This window comes from Sabethes cyaneus, chromosome 2 (genome assembly GCF_943734655.1).
Source record: "Sabethes cyaneus chromosome 2, idSabCyanKW18_F2, whole genome shotgun sequence".
NCBI classification, from domain to species: domain Eukaryota; kingdom Metazoa; phylum Arthropoda; class Insecta; order Diptera; family Culicidae; genus Sabethes; species Sabethes cyaneus.
In genome coordinates this window covers 217,015,684-217,031,970 of record NC_071354.1, presented here as the reverse complement: position 1 = coordinate 217,031,970, position 16,287 = coordinate 217,015,684, and the positions used below count along the sequence as shown (strand labels likewise).

The 16,287-nt window shown below is 37.2% G+C and overlaps 1 protein-coding gene across 4 annotated transcripts in view; it reads right to left on the bottom strand.

Moving 5' to 3' along the window:
- LOC128738919 (neogenin) overlaps nucleotides 1-16,287 on the bottom strand; it is a 262,831-nt gene that overhangs the window by 178,864 nt on the left and 67,680 nt on the right. Inside the window, exons 1-2 of one of the 4 annotated variants that reach the window (XM_053834409.1) lie at nucleotides 14,506-14,803; nucleotides 14,171-14,418 (exon numbers count right to left, since the gene is read on the bottom strand). The exons of 1 other annotated variant lie outside the window; for it this stretch is intronic. The gene's annotated coding sequence lies outside the window, so the exon portion shown is untranslated. Of the gene's footprint in view, nucleotides 1-14,170; nucleotides 14,419-14,505; nucleotides 14,804-16,287 lie in introns of those variants that run through there. 2 more of the 4 variants (XM_053834411.1, XM_053834410.1) reach the window with 2 other exon arrangements.

Genomic DNA, 16,287 nt, shown 5'->3' with positions numbered 1-16,287 from the left:
CACACGTATTGGAAAACACCAAAATTGGAAACAGTTGCATTTGTGCATAGAGGAAACTTTCGGAAGAAGCGATCGAGCGATTATTTTTATATTGTGCAATGAAACTTGGCAGCACAAATTACACCATTCAAACAGATGATTTCCTGGATTAGACGGATTAGTTTCGTTCTGTAACGTTTCATTTTACGAAAAATGTTATGGATTAGCTAAAATGAGTGATGATTTTTGGGAATCCCTCAAAATGATTCAATACAATTTAAAATAAACAGATGACTCAACATTCGTTAGCTGGATTAAATCTCAAATAAAGTTTCACAAACAAGATCGTTTGTTTGAATTAGGACAATTAATAAACGCATGTTCATAGGAAGGCTTGTTTACTCTAACATTTTCAGTTTTAATTTTAAACATAAGCAACTCAGACAGTTTTAAAGGGTTAATATTCAGATATTACTATTCAGAGATATTACCTCATACGTCATTGATTTGTTGCATTACAATTTGTTTTTTTTTGTTCATGAAACTGTTTTTAGTTCTTTAGTTCTGTTCGGCAAATTCGGAGTAGAATTTAATGATCCACCAGAGACTATCTGACTGATACGAACTGGCGTGACCAGATATAAACAGGCTTGCTTAGGCTCGGAAGAATCAAATAAAGGTAGTATGGAGGACCTGAAAAGAGAAAAACTTTTTCCAAATTAAATTCTACTACAGTAATGTTCCGATTTTGTCAGCTCCCGATTTTGTCTACCCCCGATTTTTATCAGCTTTTTATCCCGATTTTGTCAGCCTATAACTTTTGTGCTTTTAGACAAGATTTATACAACTTTGCAGCCTGCTTGAAACTATTCCGACTCTCTGGGGAGACTTTTTGAATAATATGATGCCATCTTGCGAGTAATCCGGGGTCAAAATTAGGGTATTTTTATAGTAAAAGTTCTATAGTTCCTAAACAAGCAAAGATAGAGGTGTACTATATTCTGCAATGTTGTGTATTTTTACTATTTGTACAATTTTGTAAAATAAGAAAAAGTCATACAACAACTACAAAAGCAGCTAAAATAGAAAAACTGATTTTAACGACTTTTCATTTATGAAAATAAGATTTTTCTATCTTTGCTGAAGAGATAGAAGGTTACTGTCTTCAGCAAAATTTCTTGTAATAATATGCTGTAAAACTTTGCAGAACACATCAATGTGTTATACTGAAACTGAAGAAAAATAAGATTTTTATTGCACTTTTCAAAATTTGAGTTCCGCTAGACGATAGAAAATTCAATTTTAAGAAACTCTTCCAAAGGTTCCATAAACCTAAAACCAAGTTTTCCCGCTCAAGGCTAATGCGCACCAAAATAATGGTTCTGGACCAGTGTGCTGTGCCCGCTTCATTGAGCCTTCGGTTGACCAATTGAGGGTTAAAATTTAATTTTTAGTAGTAGTAGTCTTCGATATTGGAAGGTCTTAAGTCTTATATTTTGAAAAAATCTTTGAAAAAAAAATTTCCCGATTACGTCAGTTTCCCCCATTTTGTCAGCCCAAAATTCAACATGGGACTGACAAAATCAGATCATTACTGTATTAATATTTATAACTACTATAGTTCGAAAACAGACACTGATGAAGCCTGGAAGTTGTAGGCGAAATACGTATCTGTCGCGAATAAATATTAATAGTACAATTTAATTTGGAAAAAGTTTTCTTCTTTTCTTTAATTTCAGGTTACGTATTCTACTCCAAAAACTTCAGGATGGATATATTTTTACACAATTAATTTTCTTATCGTAAAAATGCTGACCAAATAGATTAAAATCTTTCTTACTTCCGAGTTCGGTCACGAGATTTTTTACATTTTATGGAGAAGGCGGAAAAGTGCGCCAGCCTGGGCCCATTAGTGGTTTTGAAATTGGTGACTAAACTTAAAATTGGACTTGGCATTAGCTTAGAATTTGGATTTGAATTCGGAATTCAACTTCAAGTTCGATTTGAAATTGGGAAAACGGTACTGTAAATTGGACTTCAGATTGAGCTTGAAATTGGAACCAAAATTGCAATTAAGTTAGAATTGATATTGGACCTAATATGGGACATGAAAATGGACTTCATTCGAATTCGAAATGGTACTAGATATTAGACTTGAAATTGGTATTTAACAGGGTTGATTTGCTCTTTTTACTTCTTTTTTGTTCTTTTGACTACAGAGCTTCAGCCAAATAGAATTCGACGAAGTGATTTATAGGGTAAGTGTAGAGTTACTTATTATCTACAATATTATTGAAGAAAGTATAGTTTAATCTTTTGTATTTATAGCGTTGCAGATCTACAATGCCATTGGTAGCAAAAAGAGTGCTCTTTTGGTTACCAGCGGGGTATCAGCCCTATAGCGCCGTAAACATAAAAGTTAAAACTATACTTTCTTCAACAATATTGTCGATAATAATCAACTCTATAATTGGCCTATGCATCACTGTTTTGAATTTTGTTTGACTGGGACGCTGTAGTAAAAAGAGCAAAAATAAAGTAAAAAGAGCAAATCAAGCCTGGTATTTACATTGGAATTAAATTATACGTTAAATTAGACTTGAAAGCGGACAATTTGGACTTGCAATCGTACTTGAAAATAGAGATAAAATTAGACTTAAGATTGAATTGGACATGAAATGGGACATGTTGAATCGGAGATGAAATTTCAGTTAATTAGACTTCAAACTAGACTTACAATAATACTTGAAGTGGGACTTCAGGGATGATTCCTCCTCAGAAAAGAGAAGAGAAAAATTCACAATTTACTCAGTCGCGATTTATGTTGCTCCGTTTTGTTTGAACTTTTCTCTTTTTTACTGACCGCGCTTGCTCAGCAACCTGCTCATTGTTCTTCTCATTGAGGAATAAACTGAGCAACAAAGTGTTAATACACTTTTTGGCTGCCCATGATATGGCACAAAAAAAACTTTTTAGACTTCTCGCAGCGGCAACAGTGCAAAAAATGTTGCATATGACGAGGGTGGATGATAGATATGGCAACAATGTAATTCCCGTGCCGTTGCTTGCTACAGTACGAGCGATTTCGAAAGTTTCTCATTTTTCGCACAATGAGAATCTAAAGTTTTTTATATTTCTCTTTATTTTTGGTCTGTTTCTCATTGCGTGGACGTATTTCTCATTTGTGGCAGCAGTTCTACTCATTGTGTTGAATGAAAAAAGTTGCACTTTTTGCACAATGAGTGAGGAAATGGCAAGCCTGACGGACTTAAATTTGAATCAAATTCGACTTCAAAATTAAGCTTGAAACTGGAACTAAACTAGTCTTGTAAAATAACATGAAACTTTAGATGAAATCGGAGACTTAAACTGGAATTAAACTAGACTTGAAATTGGGTACAAAATGGGACATGTAATTGAACTTTTTATGTCCAATTTCTTTGTAATTGGACTTAAAATGGAACATGAAATTGGACTTAAAATTACACTTTGAATTAATCTTGAAATAAGACTTGAGTGCACATGAAATTGGAGTAAATTTAGATCAGTTTGCTTTGCTTGATTTTTACTTTAAATTGGAATAGGTATTATACCAAAAATTGTAATTGTGATGGGACATAAAATTGGACTAAATATTGGACTTGAATTTGAACTTTAAATCTTAGGTAAAATTGCCTTAAATGGAACTTAAAATTGGACTTGAGACTGACTGGATTTACTTTAACACAATTAATAGGGTCCAAGTCCCAGTCCCAGTCCCAGTCCCAGTCCCAGTCCCAGTCCCAGTCCCAGTCCCAGTCCCAGTCCCAGTCCCAGTCCCAGTCCCAGTCCCAGTCCCAGTCCCAGTCCCAGTCCCAGTCCCAGTCCCAGTCCCAGTCCCAGTCCCAGTCCCAGTCCCAGTCCCAGTCCCAGTCCCAGTCCCAGTCCCAGTCCCAGTCCCAGTCCCAGTCCCAGTCCCAGTCCCAGTCCCAGTCCCAGTCCCAGTCCCAGTCCCAGTCCCAGTCCCAGTCCCAGTCCCAGTCCCAGTCCCAGTCCCAGTCCCAGTCCCAGTCCCAGTCCCAGTCCCAGCCCCAGCCTCAGTCCCAGTCCCTGTCCCAAAGGGAATCATTTGGCATCTAAGTTATATAGATTTCGAAAAAAAATATTCTTCAAAAGCTGAATCTGTTTGGAAAGATAGTGGAAACGAAAGCAAATAGTCTGTAACAGACATATTGTTATTCCACAATGAACATGAAAGACATGAACTAACCAACAAAATGGTCCATAAATGAGCATTTTTACTAAAATAGCGAACGTTATTAAGTCCAATAAAAATTTATAAAAAAGTTCAATAATCTTCCTACCAACGAGAAACAAGTCCCATTAAAGCTTCCTTCAACGTGGGTAGGACATTTCCGTTTGCTCATCAGAGCGAAATAAACGGTACGTTTCAGAAATCGGTTGCACTTGCAGTGTGCAGTTTCTGCAATTGTCGACACGAACCGGTGTTCATGTTTCACAAAAAACCGTCCCAGGAACTCGGCTCGGATAATGAAATATGAAATACGAGTTTCACGCCCACGGCAACAATGTGTACCAGTCAGCGAGGCAAAAAAAGGAACAATTGATAAGGAACTTCCCATGATCCCGGTATTTACTGCAGTAGCTCTAGCCGGTATGCAATGGTCGCGCTGGTCGCCTCGCCCTCGTGCGTCGGTCTGGCGGTCGGGCTGATTGGAAGGCCAACCTGCTACATTCCAGCACCATGACCTGCACCAGTTCTGTATGCGGAGCCTATATGGCGCTCGAACGGATAGATCTTTTGTACAGCTCGGACCGTAGTTCATAGGCAGTAGCGTATGTGTATGCGGGCATGCGGTTGAAGTTTATTATGCAATAAACACAGCAATAATTCAAAGCAGATTTGATTGCCGCAAAAAAGCGTTCCGAGCCTCCCTTAACGAGCTGCCATCGATATCGGCACCATGAACCACCAAAGGAGAGTATCCTAGCGAGCGAGAACTGTTCGGTGATACTAAAAACTCTGTTGGGTGGATGTGTGCGGGACGCGCGGGAGGGTCGAGTGCATACAACGCATATGGAAAAGCATAAATCGATGGTGACCATATCGGTCGAAGCACACAATAATGGTAGAAAAATAATAAATAGCCAAATGGGAAAGCTTCGAGGACGACAACGACATTTGCGACTGGAAGAGGCACGACTGAGGAGACAAAACAAAGGCAAACTATAAAGGCAGCAGAACGAACTGCCAGGTCACCTGTTTCATTATCTCAACACCTCTAGGCATATATTTATGCAATTATTTTGGTTCTATTGTTCTGCTTTGAAGCGAATATCAAATCAAGCTGCCAGTTTCATTTAAAAAAATCTTCGATTTAAGCTGTCAATCCATAACATTATAAATATTTTATCGATACAAGACCGTGCGCGCGTCCAGCACTTGACCGTCATTCTTACATTTGAGTCATCGATGAAACAGGTGTCATGTCATGTTCACCTTGCGACATGTTCGTTAGGTTACAGAGTGCCAAGGTGTCAACAAATGGTCCCCTATGCGAAGTGAACCCGCGAAGCGAGTTTATGCTAACTGACACCCCAGCCAGTCAGTAATCGGGTGTCAAAACAACGGAAAGAAATCCATCCTGTCGATGTCGCCGACAGTTGTTCAACAGAATATGCACACACAGACAGGATCAACGAGACCAATCGGCAGGATGATTTCCCCCGGGGCCGGCAGGCAGGCAGACAGGCAGGATGTGTCAATATTCACGCGCGTGTTCTGCCTCGACATGACAGTAGCCATGTGCAGTAACTAATTTTGCACAGATAAAAAAATGAGAACAGAACGAGGGATATCACCTGTCTGTTCCGGGATGTTTCAATATGCATATCGGTCGCATTGTTACGACATATTTTGAATCAGTAATAGGCAAGGGGTAATACGTCGGTTGTCAGGAATTTGAGGAAAAAAAAATTCTAGTTGTTTGAATTTATTAAAAACACAGACAGCACGCGTTGTTGATTCTGTTAAACAGTTATTTATGTGCATTGAAGGGAACTTGAAGTTTTCAAGTTTGAAGCCGTTTGTATGTTTTCAAAAAAAAACATTGCCTTGAAATGGAGACTACGAATCTACCCACGTGCAGATCTGCTAACAACATCTGAACACACTTGACTGATTATAAAAAATGGATCATGTTTTCCTGCGAAAGTTGAAAAACAGAAAAATAAAAAGTGGGAAATTTTACGACTTCCAGATATTCAAACATTTTATCAACTCGTTCAATCAGTTTTTACGGTTGAAAGTTTGGTTAACTTTTTTATCGTACTTATTACAAAATCGCAAGCAATAAAACATTGGATTGTTTTTGCTGGCTAACCCATCATTAAACCGCGGCCCAGATCTATTTCGCATTGTAGCCAATTTGTGAAAATCCTACGCCGCATCGCTCACCGCAAATCGGTTCCGGCGAAAAAAAAAGCTGACTGAAAGGAAAAGCCACAGACACCACCCGTCCATAAATTATTCCGTTTGTTATTGCTGGCGGTTTCCCCGTCCCACCCTGCTGGATCCCGGTCGACGGTTGCCGGCGGCACGGTGGTGGCTGGCAAATCTGCTATGACTGCCGCCATCATTTGGACGCCCCACCCGCCCGCCGCGCCACCATAAGCCGATACCACAAAGTAGTAACACAGCGATCACGGTGAAGCAGGACGTGACTGCCTGTCGGTCATGGTGGATGGGAAAAGAATTTTCTAGTGTTTTCATATTTTTATGTTAGGTACTAGAAAAAATATTGGCAGCTGAAAACGGTGGCATTGGATAGACGGATAGACAGCATCAAGTAAGGAGAATTCTTCGTATCTGTTTAATTTTGGTAGTATTTAATTACAATGAAACAAAAGAGATTATGATTATACGAAAAACAATAAAATTTGAATACTTCCTGACAAATAAAACATTAGAGCCTCGTTACGCTACGCCTTATGAAACTACTTTGTAAACCAAAGAATGAGAAGAGAGATTATTCATAATTAACTAGGCTTCAAACAGCCGAGAACTTGCTGAACAGGCATAAATCGAAAGTATTAAGGAATAACAAAACAATATCAACAAGTTCACTTCATCGATATCATAGCTCTTTAATATCTGAATACCTGCATATCTGTTGTACTCTTTAAATACAACTTAGTTGTTCCCTTGGGGTTGGTTATCAAATTGTTTCGCTAAATAATATCAAGAGAATGCGCCCATGAAACTAATCAATGGCATTTTACACTACCTAATGCACCACATTTTGGAGGGCTTTGGGAGGTAGAAGTGAGATCTGCTAAAAGATGTCAGTTAAAGTCCATTAGGAAACTGTTCACCGAAGTGGACAGTTGTTCAAACTAGCGACCCCCAACGTCGCTGTTGCGCGGTTTAAATGATTTGAACCTCTCGTATATTTGCACTTTTACTTTGTCGTAATCTCCCTTACAAAACTATATGAACCGAATGTAGGAAATACACCAATAACCCAGTTCAATCAATGACAGCAAATGCAAGAAATAAGCGCTCAAAGTTACCAGTCTGCATAAAGATTGGGAGAGTAGTCGTGATACAATACGACAACGGACCACGGATTTACACAAACCGCTGACGAACTGACATGACACATAGTAGAAAATCCTTAAAAAACATCGTCTTACACATTTTCCTTGCACACTAACACCTTCTGTTAGGCATAACGCAAAGTAATTTAAGTAACTTTTATACACTCGAATCATGCTATTCTGGAAACTGAGTGGTTTTTGCATGGACGATAGAATTAATGCAAGCGTCTCGTCTGTTTGTCTGCGTCTGTGTTTTACGAGTAAACAACATACAGTGAATAAATCAAAGAGAATAACTTTATTCTTTGAGAGTCGATATGAAAGTGTTTAATACAGTTCTTCTGAGACAAATAAACGAACAGGACAGCAAAGCAGGTTTACTATAATGACTAGTGAATTTAAAAAATGAAGATTTACGTTCGCTCTCCGGTCCTAATAAATTAGTATTCCTAGAAATACTGATATTATTCTGGTTAAAGTAGTAGAAAAGTAGTTTCTGCAATACGAGTTCTGTAGTATGATAGAACTTTAAAATTCTTCAAATACCTACTACTTTACTTTACTCAAGTGAAAAAGATTAATCTTTATAGCCAAGTAGCTGGAATACTTATCTTATTTGCTCTCATTAGCTTTCTTTTTTTCACAACAAAAAGGCGAAGAAAAGATTACTAAAATGCGAAAAAATGACTGCGTAAAGACGACGATAATAGGGTGTAAAAATGTTGGAAACTTGATGTAAAGATGGTGAAAATACGAAATGAAAATACGATCAAAAGACAACAAAAAGACGCCAAAACAGCAACAAAAAAATTCGACATAAAAGGAACAAAAAGTTCGAAAAGCGACAAAACATTCAAAAACTTTGATAACGAGTTCACGGTGCTCCCCCAGACCGTTATTATAAAAAATGCTCCATGAAATCGGACCTCACCAATCGATTCGTGAGGTAGTACTGCATCTCTGGTGAAATTGTCAAAATCCTCCTACGGTGGGAACTTGAGTTACGCCCTTTCATGTACCGTAAGTACTAAAAACAATGTTAAATCGACGAAACATTCATTGCAAACCACTTGTTAAACCATCAGTTCACTAAAAAACCTGTACAAAGTGCTCTACAAATTTTTAAATACAACATTACATGATTTTAAATACAACATTACATGATATTAGATATTCAATAAAATGAACTTACGCCCTACCAACTTTCAAACTAGGCTTACCAGCAGCTGTAAAGATCATGCATTGTAGTATCTGAAATGTGTAGAGCACTTTCTACATGTTTTTTCGTGAACTGGTGATTTAGCAAGTGGTTTGCAATGAAGGTTTCGTCGATTTAATATTGTATTTAGTACTTACGGCACTTAAAAGGGCGTAACTCAAGTTTCCACCGTAGGAGGGGTTTTGAAAATTTCACCAGAGATGCAGTAAAACCTCTCAAATCGACAGGTGAGGTCCGATTTCATGGAGCATTTTTTTTTAATTACGGTCTGGGAGAGCACCGTGAAGTTGTCAAATACAATAGTATTTGGAATTTTCAAAAAATGCATGTCACCTATGTTGCCAAAATCGAGACCGTTTTTATATGAAAAAATTGAATGTAAATGCGTTAGAAATTCACTAAATATCGTTAATCAAAGATTGCAACCATTTTACGTTTAAAAAGCCCGCCAAGAGCTATCCGTCCGTTATTGACACCCTGCGGTAAGACGTAGTCCTACAGCTATTAAAATATTCTTTGAAACATTCTATCACAACAAACTTTTTTTCATGAACATACCAAGGGCAACATTTTTCCGTAATTTAAAGCAAGCAGAAACTGATTGATATTTGAGCGTATTTTTGGAAGTGAAATATCTTGTGTTGCCAAAAACGAATAGTTTTCTTGCCTAAAATGTGCTATGCCAAATTCTAAATCCCATTGTATAGGGTAGAAAAACGATGAAAAACCAACAAAAAGGCAGTGAAAGCCAAAAAAACAAGACGTCAAAAAATGGTAAAAAGGTTACAAAAAATAACAAACAAACAATAAAATGACGATAACAGATGATGAAAAGATGACAAGAAAGAACAGATGATAAAATTAGGACGAAAAGACGCCAAAACATCAACAACAAAGTCGGCAAAAACGGCAAAAAGCGACCGAAAAAGGTAACTAAAACTGTGAAAAACAGAGGTCAAAAAACAATCAATGGACGACGGGAATACGATGAACAGATGGTCATGAAAAAAAAGACAAAAATGAGATAGAGAGATGACAAAAAGACGACGAATACGAAGAAAAGACAACAAAGAGATAGCAGAAGACGGAGACAGAACGTCGAAAAGAAAACAATAAAATGTAAAATTAAAAAACCTGATTTAATCCACCTAGTGGTGAAAGGAACCTTTGTTATACCGTCTTACTTGCAATTTGAGATAGAAATCGACACGTTTGGTTTACATGAAATTTTTGGAAATTGAATAAGTTTACAAAATTCGAAACAAATAGAAGCACTTATAAATTTTGATAGTTTCTTTTCTCATGAAATTGCTGAGTAAGTTGTTACTAATGAGGGTAAGTGTAAGTAAAAGTAAGTTGTAAGATAAAATATTATTCTTTAACATATACATTGCGTAGTAAAGGTCTAGTTAAAAGGTTTTTGAACTATGCATAATTTCCTGTAACGCCATTCTATTTGATTCACAACAATAAAGTTCTCTTGAATAAATTTCATCAATTTTTATGAACTTTCGGTTACTCACGTTGTTGTATTTTGTACACCATATGTAGGTTTTTGAATGCCATATTGTTATATAGTTACAAATCGTATATTACGTATATACTAACGTATATTCTTCAATAAACTTGTTATGAGCAAAATGTCAGAATTATTCAATGCATTATTACTTTAAATTGTTGGGAAAATAGATTAGTATAAACCGACATCACAGAAACGAAGCAAGTAGCATGTGAGGTGTAGTGTACCGCAATTGGCCCCAACTGGAATTTTTTTTCGTTTCTTCATATGGAAAAATGGTGTCTGTGTGCAGCAAAACTACCAGCAAATGTAAAATGTTTAAAATGTATCCGTCTGTTGGTAGTCGAGTAATTCGGGGTCAAAATCAGGGTATTTTTTATAATCAAAGTTCTACAGTTCGTAAACAAGGAAACATAGAGGTATACTATGTTCAGCAAAGTTGTGTATTTTTATTATTTATACAACTTTGTAATACATGAAAAAGTCATACAACAATTACTAAAAGAGCTAAAATAGAAAAACTGATTTTTCAAATTCATATACAATAAATAAGATCTCTTCGTTGAAGAGATAGAAGGTTACTGTCTTCAGCAAAATTTCTTGTAATAATATGCTCTAAAACTTTGCAGAACACACCAATGTGTTATATTGAAACTGAAGGAAAATAATTTTGTTATTTCACTTTTAGGGGGATTAATCAAAATTCAAATTCTACCAGACGATAGAGCTTTCAATTTCAAGAAACTCTTCCAAACGTTCGATAAACTTAAAACCAAGTTTTCCTAGTCAAAACTCTAGTGCGCACGTTTTCTTTGGTTTTGGGCTATTGTGCGCGCGAGTAACTGTGTTATAAAAGTTGGCGCGAGTGTTCGAGGGTTAATATCTTTTGACCGGTAAAACCAATTCTTATGAAATTTTGCATATATATATTCGTAGTGTGAAAACCTCTCGTTTGATATTAAAATAATTGAAATTAGGTTATTTTTCTTGGTTAAAATCATTATAAATTGTTGTTAATTTTGGTGTGGTGTATTGAATTACTCATAACTTTCAAATTAAACATCCAATCAAAAAACCATTCAATAGTGATCTATCCGGCTATATGACCTGCCAAATGAAACTAATAGCACGTAAATCGGTTTGGCCATCTCTGAGAAACAGGCGATCATTTTAACCTTGTCAAAACTGGTTTTTTAAGCATAACTTTTAAACCACTTGTTTGTTTTCAATAAAAATTGGCGTGAAGTTTAGCAATAGTAAGAGCTTTTATTTGGTACTAAGATCGATGAAATCGGTTATGTGGTTCCGGAGAAAATCGTGTCACGTAATTTTCACATTTTTGCTTATAACTTTTAAACTAAAAGTCAGACCACGAAACCATTTAATAGTGATATACTAGGTAAAGATACCTTTCAAATAAAAGTTATAGCAGACGAATCGGTTCAGCCATCTCCGAGAAATAGGCGATTGAAAATTGAAGCGCACACACATACACACATACACACACACACACACACACACACACACACACACACACACACACACACACACACACACACACACACACACACACACACACACACACACACACACACACAGACATTGCTCATTCGTCGAACCTGATCGATTGGTATATGTGACACGGCCCTCCGGGCCTCAGATCGACTTCGTGTTTTTCGACCAATTCCTAAACCTTTGTTATATTATATAACAAAGGTAAAAAGATGAAAACATCCAATTTAATTCTACTATGTATATTTTATTCACGACAGATACGTATTTCGCCTACGACTTGCAGGCTTCCTCAGTGTCGGTTTTCGCTCCAAAAACTTCAGTCAACAATAAAATGATTAAAAGACGACCAAAACACGACGAAAAAGCAGCAAATTGTAGTGAAAAAAAATTTGTCGTAAAAGTGATGACTAGTAAGCAAAAAGATAATGAAAAAAAAGACGAAAGACGACAAAAATACGATTAAAACACGCCGACAAAATGCCAAGAAGCGACAAAAACATTTAAAAAAAAAGAGTAAAAACGACTATAATTAGTTGCAGAAAATGGCGATGGCTCAACAGCGACAATTATAATGTCAGAAAAGTCTACAAACAACAAGAATACACCGTCAAGAGCAATCAAAACGCCACAAAAAATGACAAGAATTGATGACAAATCGATGAAATGTAGAATATAAAAGCCCTGAAATGTGGAAGTTAATAAGAACGAAAAACGACTAACAGACGATAAAAACACAACAAAACACGACAAGAAGACGACACCAAAGGGGACAAAGGACGAAAAAACTAAACGAAAAAAAAATTATTATGAAATTTAATATGAAACCTGTATTGTACACTAACATCCGATTGCGAAGTCTGTCGAACAAAAAAAATAGAAGGTCAAATTTCGTCGGAGTGTTGCGTCAAGACTTTTATTCGCTTGCCGAATAGAGTAGCAATCCCAAGTAACAATGTGAGTTTTATTGTACTCTTATGATGGCCTTCAAGACTAATTTTAGTCTAAAATGTCATCATAAGAGTGTAATAAAACCCAAATTGTTACTTGGGATTGTAAACGTTAAATAACCAAATGCGTTATATGCGTACATGTAGATTAATGCGCAATATTATTAAATAACGGGAGTATTATAAAAACTTTATTAAACAGTTCAGCTTGAGACACTCGAAAGCTAAAAATAAAACCCACTGGTTTTCTAGTCTTAATACAATGTTGCCATATCGCTCGTTAGATTTCTGCTTTATATAGGGAAGAGCAAAAATCATAGTATTTTAAATGGCATCACTTAAGTCAGTGATGTGTAACAGTGACAGTGACAAGTGCGGATTTTGACGAGGTGAAAGAAAACTCATGAAAATCTATTAGATAAACGCACTTTTAGAGTTAAAATTGACACGTATACGTAAAAAAGTGTCAAAATTCCAATATTTGTGTAAAAACATGTAAATTTCTAAACTCGTTTAAGACCGACGTAACTCCAAAGTTTGTAATTAAATTAAAAAGAAAACTTTCCTCTACTAAGACGCCCCAAAAACTTCAGTCCAAAATTTGTAAAAAAATGTACAAACGCCGAGGTTCGAGTACACGTAAAAAACTGCGAAAATTCTGAAATTTGTATTAAAAAATAACGCAAATTTGCGCTAGGAAACTGCAAAAAAAAAAGAAATTCTTTGGATTACAAACGCCTTAACTTGACCCTTCTTTATCGACAGACCTCACTGCCAGTTATTAGAGTACAGGACAACTACGGGGATAGTGCAACGATCCTATTGACTCTAGCAACACTGCCCAGCCGAGAATCGAACATATGACGACTAGCTTGTTAGGCCGGTATCGTACCTCGAAGCTTCCTGGGCGTCAGAAAGCTGCATAAATTTGGAAATTCCCGTTCAAGTCCACGTAGTACGTATATTTGCATAAAACAACGTATATTCAATAATTCGTATAAAAGTAGTTGCGTAAAAAGCGCGGCTTAAGAGTGCTTAAAATTGATTTTTACGATAAACGCTTGAAAGTAAGAGTTACACATATTCAAAATAGAACTCTATCGCTTTTTGCGTTAAATATGATGTTCCTTGCATAATTTTTTAAGGTAATACAGAAAGATTCTCTACATCTATCCACTCTCGCGCTAATTACAGCGATGTAAATGCACTTGAACGCTTTTGGGCTGACAACCAATTCTAAACCTGACTGGTTGTGTGCAATATGTTGAATGAATTTCATTTCATTAGAGTAGGTACAATGTGTTTTCACTTCCATCTCTCTGGTACGATCTGTAATCACAATTTTGCTTTGAAACTAAATTTCGTACAGTTGGATGCTCACGTTTTCCTTACCCAACTAGTTTCTGTTTCGGAGTGTAAAATAGCATGCAAATTGCAACGCTGGTGTTGGAAAGTAGTAAAAAGTTGTAAACAGAATACACCGTCCGAAAAGCACGCGATGCAATGAACTGTCCTAGCACGGGAAGTCAAAAACGATGCACTATTTAATTAATGGGAAATTTTTGCATTTCATTTCCATTCCACGTTTCACAATACTGTTTCCGTTAGATTGCCACGATGAATTTCCAGATTGAACGTACCTGAAAAGAGAAAGAAAAGTCAATAATTAGTTTTTGTGACTTCTAAGCTATTTAACCGATTACAAAAGGTATAGAGAAAGAACTAACGTTTTAATTCGATGCCGGCCGATTTGGCCGGTTTTGTAATTTTGAAAAATTATACTAGACTGAGCCTTTGGAAACGTTTCCAAGGTGATTTCAAGCCTATAAGTTTCCTTGCTATATTCAACTCCTGTATAGCAGAGAATATGTCACTTTGCCACAACAAAATTGTTCCCACCGTTGTTGTTCGAGAACCGATCCAGTTTAGTAAACGACACTCACTTCAGTGGCAACAACCAGATGCCGCACCACAAGGGAAAACACAATAATAATTTTCACTCTTTGCCAGTCTTCTCGGCTTGCCTGCTCCTGCATGCTGGAAGGACGCACGTGCTCTGCTGGATGAGTCGGTACTGCCGAATGATGAATGTTTCATGGATGGTTTTTTATTACCCAGCTGGTGATTGACAAATAAACTTCGCATTAGAAAATAGGCGGTTGTGCCAGCCAACACACCGATGGGAAACTGGATGGGAAAGCAGCTGAAGGAGGAGGAAACGAATAAATTTAAATTTTCTATAAATATAAATTTACGGCCTATCTCACAAAAGAGTGACGATGGTGTGTAAAATGAAAATTTCAGGCTGAGATAAATTTTAGGAGCGGGGCTCCGTGTTGAAACGGATACGGCTATAAATTAATCACCCGTCATTGGGAACTCCGTACACACTGGAAACAATTCCGGTTTAAAAAGTGTGAGGGAGAAATGTGTGACCGAGGTCGTTTGGGAAATTATGAATTGAACCTGGGATTGATCGAGACGGATTGAGCATTAAGTGATTGTCAATAAATCATATTTGAACTTACTTTGACACTTTGATTACGTTTCTCCTTCCCATCGTCCCACTGTCGTTGTTATCAAAAACTCTAAATCAACCAACCATTTAAAATAATTACACACGAACAATCGGCAGAATTCAACCCGTTCTAACAGTTAAATCAACAAATCATCCGGAGAATGGTCATTCAACCCAGCCGGTGTAGGTACGTTAAAACGTGTACTCCGTTGCCACACTGTCAAATCACACTGTACGACGACTCGTAAGCAACAAGCTGCTACTACATACATTCAAATTATTATCCAAAATCATGTAACCGCCGCCTGTACCCATTCCGTGCCACACACCGACCGTACTTACATGCACCCAATTAACATCCGAGGAGATTGTGTGAAAAACATGACGATAATTACTGTATACGACTCTTCCCATTTAATGGATCGAAGTTGAAATAGCGATGTTTGGACCTCTCCGGGGGCACTTGTGCTACCGCTACCGTTAGTGTAGTGGAAAAATCAACGTTCAGATGAAAATGGCATCGTCACGCACCGGTCCGATACGATAGGTTCTAACATCATCATCGCCGGTGCAATCCTTCCCGTGCTGATCGGGAAATGTAGGTTCACGAGCGATAGGTTACCTACCTACCTATCGCACGTCACGAGCCAGAGAATTCAAGCGGCAGCAACATGCTGCTCCACTGCAGCCAGCGAGCGAATAGCCCGCAAGAGTGACTGATGATGACGACATTGTCGCCGGCCAACCAACCAACGAACGAACGAACGGGTCGTTTGTGTTGTTTTGTGTGCTTAGTAGGAGAATAGGGGAAAGAGTTGTACGTGGTGAAATTATGGGCCTCCAAAATGCGATTATGTAACCTTAAAGGGAAAGTTTTAACTAACTAAGGAAAAAAATCGAAGCATACATATTCTAGCCAAACATTAGACTTTTACTTCCCTCTTTTCTGCTATCTTTTCTTCTTTATTTTAGTTGGTAGAATCTTATTTTT